The following is a 5,992-nucleotide window of genomic DNA, read 5'->3' on the forward strand; positions in this document are numbered from 1 at the left end:
ATTAATTAAATATCCATATTGTTAAAAACAAGGTTTACTAATACAGTATTTTCCTATTAGGAAAACATTGTGTTTTAATTACTTTTATCTATATCAAAATGTGTTATAAACTTAAATTTTTCTTGCTCAAAATATTTATAAATTTAAAATGAAATTGCCCGTACTAGTATTTACTATTAAATTATTTATAATATATAATTCAAGAAAATTGAAAATAATATCCATAAATATCTCATTTTTAGACTGATTTGCTTTAGGCAAAATCATACGTTTGTCATAGTTTTATCTCACCTATTTTCATTACAATGATATTTAGGTTAACAAAAGCAAGAAAAAGCAATTTTTCTTCACCCTAATATATATATCATTTCTATACACATAAATTATAATTTCCCTTGGTAAAATCGGGTATACATACTGTATCATAAATTCCAACATTAGTAATAATGAAACTTTTACAATTTATATATTATACATTTACAATATATTTTGCTTTTGCTTTAAAGAACATTTCTTGATAAGATAATACATATAATACTTTACACTTTCAACTTGATTTTTTTCAGATTAACAAATGAAAGTAGGCCATAAGTGATAATGTTAATTTTAGTTATATTTTTCCCGATTTTCCTCTGGGTAACTTCATTTATTAATATTTACCTACATTTTAATTTATTAGTTTCAACAAGGTATAGCTTAAAATAATGGGGGTTGATTTTTAGCCAGTAAGATAAGATAAGATAAGATTTATTGGTTCTCTCTTTTTACAAAACAACAACTGACAACATATAAAAATGAATTATTGAAAAGATAAATGAGTAAAGAAAAAATACTGGACAAACAAAACAAATACTCTCATTATTCTGTAGTAATTAAGGAATAACTTAATGTACAAAACAAAACAAAAAAAGATAGAAAAAAGTAAAATAAAATTTAAAAAAATTAAAAAAAAAAAAAAAGAGAATTCAATTACAGAATATAAAGTAAATAAATAAATAAAAATGACACAACATATAAGTTTATAAGTACAGTAAATAACGTAAAAATTAAATATTGGTGGTAATGTTTTTCATTAGTTCAGTTCTTTCAGTCATTGCTTTTATTAAATATGTTTTACAATGGTTATCAAATATGTTACAAATTTCAATATTCTGGTATGCATCAAAAATATTATCTAAAAGTAAGTGGTGCCTAAACAGTGGAAAACTGTTTGTTAGATATAGATAGATGATACTTATGAGGGCTCACTCCAACTCTTACATTAGGGAGAGACGCAAGTTCGAGCTATACCTGTCAAAATAAACACTCTAAAATAACTTTTAAAGATTACACATCAAAGCCCCCCACCCCGCCCCTTAGTAAAATATGTTCAAATATTGCGCTCTGATTTCTTTGTGTAGGCGTATCATCAGTGAAGAAAGAACGAACAATTTTACAAAAGAATTTTAAAATTGATTCACTTGAAACTAAGCTCCTTTAAAGGCACGAACAATCCCTGGTTTTAACTAAAGTTTTCGTTGGTTGTATTTATTTCGGGTGTGAAACACACGACAGTTTAAATGCATTTTTTAAAGTGTGGCCCTTCTGTTGGTGAATTTGAAGTACGCACAGAGAGAAAAATCTCATACTCTTTTTTTCCGAACTGTGTTATTCGTTTAACAAAATCTTTCACGTCTCATCCGAAGACGGTGGTGTGTTATTCAAACTCGCATATCAGCCCTATGTTAATGTATTAAAAAAAATAATTTATATTAAATAATGTCACAAAATTGGTTTAACTTTACAACCAACTGAATTGATAAAGAAACAAAAGTGATATACTAGCGTACACGGATGGAAAAAAAATGGGATTAAAAAAAAATTTAGCCATAGACCTAAATTGAAGAAAATAATTAATTTAAAGGGTACCGGTATGTTATTAAACATTGAAAAAAGTTTTAAATTACATGAGGCTAAAAAGAGACATAGGGCCTACGGATGAATATTAATTTTTTTTAAAGCCAAGAAAATTTCATAGAGGAAAGACAACATCTTAATAATACAAGCAATGATTGATAAGAAATTTCAAGGGGAATTACTATAAACAAAAAAAATATTGTAGTAAAGTGCCAGCAATTACGAAAGACAGATGACAGGAGGAAATTTAGCATGAGGAAAAAAGAAAAATCAGATTTTTTTTTTCAGTCAGCCAATCATCCTTTTAGTATTAAACTAATGTGACATGCCTAAATATGGTCATGATGACATCACATGTTGACCATATATAGGAACATCATGTCTATATTATGAACATACAACAGTTTCTTTTCAAAGAAAATTTGATCCTGGACAGCGCTTATAAAAGGATGATTGGAAGACTGAAAAAAAGAAAAGAAAAAAAAAACAATCATGGTAATCTCGTGATGCTGGTACAAACACGGTATTACCTACAAAAATTGCTTAGTGCGCCGTCCTTTTGTCTGAATTTAGAGGGCGCTAATACCATTTGTACAAATATCACATCGTGTCAGAGTTATAATACTCCTATGCATCTTTTTACTTACTGGAAAACTCCCTCTATTTCCAAATGTAGGGAGCGGCATTAATAATAAACATTTCTTGAAGTGATTTTCAATTTTAAATTCGTTGATGTAAATGCCTAAGTAAATGATTTCTTGAATTTGTATTTTGTATTTTTATTCAAAAATCAAACAGTGTAAATAATCAAGTACGGGATGAACATAGGATAGGTTATAAGACCAGTGTTTTTTAAAATGATCAACCAAAATGTAAAACTTCTCAAATGTATATACTATACAGTGGTACATTTTTTTGTCAGAAAATGTATTACCGATTCTGGATTTCGAAGCACAGTAAGACCAAGGAGGTATAAAAATACCTCCTCGGTTAAATTTCAGTAGATTGTGATCGAAATAGAAAACAATGTTAAGTTAAGCAATGAATTAATTACATTAGCTTGTTATGTAAGTTACAAATCATGGTTAAAAGCAGAAGGGAAAATAAAAAAATGTTAATTTAAACAGGATGTTTATTGCTGAGCTAAAATTAAGGTGCAAACTATAGTCTAAATTAAAGAAAATGTAATGATGTGAATTGAAAAAAAAAACAACCTAAAATTGTTAAATGACAGTAAATTATTTGTACAAAATCAAGATGGAAATGAAAAGTGTAGAACTGAGATTAATTTATTATGTAATTGATATTTAGGCAAATGTTTATGATTTATTTTACACACTAAAAAACTAAAAAGCAGAAAAAAATGTTAAATCAAACAGGATGTTCATTGTTGAACTAAAATTAAGGTCTAATCTAAAGAAAATGTAATGATGAGAATTGGGGAAAAAAGAAAAAACTAAAAAGTGTTAACTGAAAATAAATTATTTGTAAAAAATAAGATGAAAATGAAAATATATAGGAAAACACAGATTAATTTATTATGTTCTTATATTGATTTTATGTACATTTTTATGGTGCAATAATGAGAATAAAGGTGGCTTTGCCAGAAAGAGAAAAAAATGTTAAGTTTTAGAATAGATGTTTCAGCTATTGTTTTTGTGTTCATCTGTCAATATAATGTATACTTTAAAAATTCCAGACAGGTCCAACTACACCCGAGTTTAAAAATAGTGAACATTCATTCTGCTGTGTTAATAATCCAAGTCTAATCCTATAAAGAATGCATCACAATTGAAGAGATAAGGAACAGAGTAAGACTAGCGATTGGGCCATACACAGTTCTGCTGACCATGGTAAAGAAAAGAAAATTAAAGTGATACGGACACGTAGGCCTATCAAGATCATCCGGACTTGCCGAAACAATCCTGCAAGGAATGTGCAAGGAGGCATAAGGAGAGGTAGACAGATGGGAAGATAACATCAAAGAATGGACAGGTTTTAAGCTAAGAGAGACACTACGAAAGACAGAGATTCGAGAGGGATGGAAAGAGCTGGTTGCCAGGTCACCTGCGGTTCCCCAACGGTCAATTTGACTATGGGATAAACCATGGAGTAAACAGAGCAAAACACAGATGCTCATGCTTGATCCGTGGACCTTCTGCTTGTGAAGCTGACGTTATAAGCACTAAACCATGAAACACGCGTTAGTGAAGTCCTACAAGGTTATTTGCTGGTACCTGAGTCTCTGAAACCGAAAGGTAGTTTACAATGAAAATACCTAAATTATCATAAGGAGTAGGTTTATGGTTTTTTTCTTTAGATTTCTATTAATAAACATTTTAAATATAATAAGAATATTTTAATTCTTAAGCCGAAACAAGAGCAAAAAAATCCCAAAATGTTTATTGTGCAACTTGTATGTTCGTAAGCCTAATTATATTTCAATATTTAAAAAAAAATAATATAAGTGTATTTAAAAGAACAATATTATAGCTGTTTATTAAAAATGCAATTTAAATGGAGAAGTATAAGTTATTAAAAATTGTGACTTAATTATTATTATTTAGATTTTTCAAAATGCAACTTAATTTTTAAATGAAACTAATAAAAGCTTCTGCGTGTGAAACAGACATGATAACCACTATACCTCGAAGCCTTGTTATATTCGCTTGTTGCAAACAGCCTATTATCAAGATAAAAAAAATCATTGGCAAGTTTATATTATTATTAATGCAACTTAAATATTAGTATGAAAGTAAAAGAAAAATAGAGGTTCCGCCCGGGCTCGAACCAGGGACCTTCTGCGTGTAAAGCAGACGTGATAACCACTACACCACGAAACCTTGCTGAGTTTCACAATTAGTCTGCATCGATATGAAAATAATCATTATCAATATTCATCACTGAAAATGCAAGTTAATTATCAAACGGGGGCACTTCTGCCTGTGACTCAGATGTGATAACAAATACACTACGAAACAGTTTTTAATTTACGAAATAGTCTTTATCATGAGGGAAAAATCATAATTATCGGATAAAGATATGGACAGGTTTCGCCCAGGTTCAAACTGGGGACTTTCTGTGTGTGAAGCAGACGTGATAACCACTACACCACGAAACCTTGTTATTTCTTTGTTTGTTGCAAACAGCCTATAACAGGCAGTAGCGGACCGTAGGGTAAATTGCAGGGTATGCTAGGTATTGTCATACCTAGGATGTGAGCACGCCTGCATCCCTGAAAAAAATACTCATCCATCCCTAGCCGCGCCCCCGCCCACAAATCATGTAGTTAAAATATTACCTCAAATCACCTTATTTTGCGAGTTAGGACCCTCACATAATCACCGATCCCCCACCTTCCCACCCCGATCAGCTCCTTTCCATTTCAAGACCCATACGCCACTGATGCTAGGGCCTGCTAGTAGGAAAAGTTCGTAAACCTACTACTATACAGAATCAGATTGAGTTCTATACTTAAAATACAAATTTATGTAATTTTTAATACCGGCATGGTTGTAGCGTCTTCTCTTCAAAAGAATTCCTATTCCTGTATTTTAACAAGTTTCAATTCAAATAGGCCTAATAATAATTCAAAGCTTCTTCTATACCGGTCATATGTATGCAAATTTATTTAAACTTTAATCATTGAGATTAGGCTTAAAGCAATGTAATTCAACAAAAGGACGCATATCTCGGGACATCAAAGGTTATAACCAAAGATACTAGAAATACAAGATAGAGTTCTCGCATTGTAAAAATGAGGCGGAAGTCGTGCCCAACGTAGGCGGCGCACTTCTTTTTAACCATGCAAGTTTCCTATACTTCGTGCCCAACGTACAGGGCGCCCTTCTGTTGCTAAGTATATCCAGACGCAAAAGGCGCCCTTCCTTTTCCACTAATGGCGGAAAACTCTTTTACTAAGAGTGCGTCCGGCCATGCGATTCTGCGCTGTATTGTTGTTTTATTCTTTATTGATTCATGATTATGCTTTAATTGTTTTGTGTATTATTTGGATAATAGCAACGATTTCTACCGCCACCAAGGAGGTTATGTATTCACCGATGTCACTGTCTGGGTGTCTATTCCAGTTTGTTTT

At 31.1% G+C, this 5,992-nt stretch overlaps 2 non-coding genes across 2 annotated transcripts; both read right to left on the reverse strand.

The window, feature by feature from the left end:
* Positions 1-4,666: 4,666 nt before the first annotated feature.
* On the reverse strand, positions 4,667-4,739 carry Trnav-uac. The gene has a single exon. It is a non-coding gene; the product is annotated as a tRNA-Val (tRNA).
* Positions 4,740-4,944: 205 nt separating this feature from the next.
* Trnav-cac lies at positions 4,945-5,017 on the reverse strand. Its single transcript has one exon. It is a non-coding gene; the product is annotated as a tRNA-Val (tRNA).
* Between the last annotated feature and the right edge of the window lie 975 nt (positions 5,018-5,992).

Source organism: Anneissia japonica, unplaced genomic scaffold, assembly GCF_011630105.1.
Source record: "Anneissia japonica isolate Jap-2015-1 unplaced genomic scaffold, ASM1163010v1 scaffold251325_len469956_cov165, whole genome shotgun sequence".
Taxonomy (NCBI): Eukaryota; Metazoa; Echinodermata; class Crinoidea; order Comatulida; family Comatulidae; genus Anneissia; species Anneissia japonica.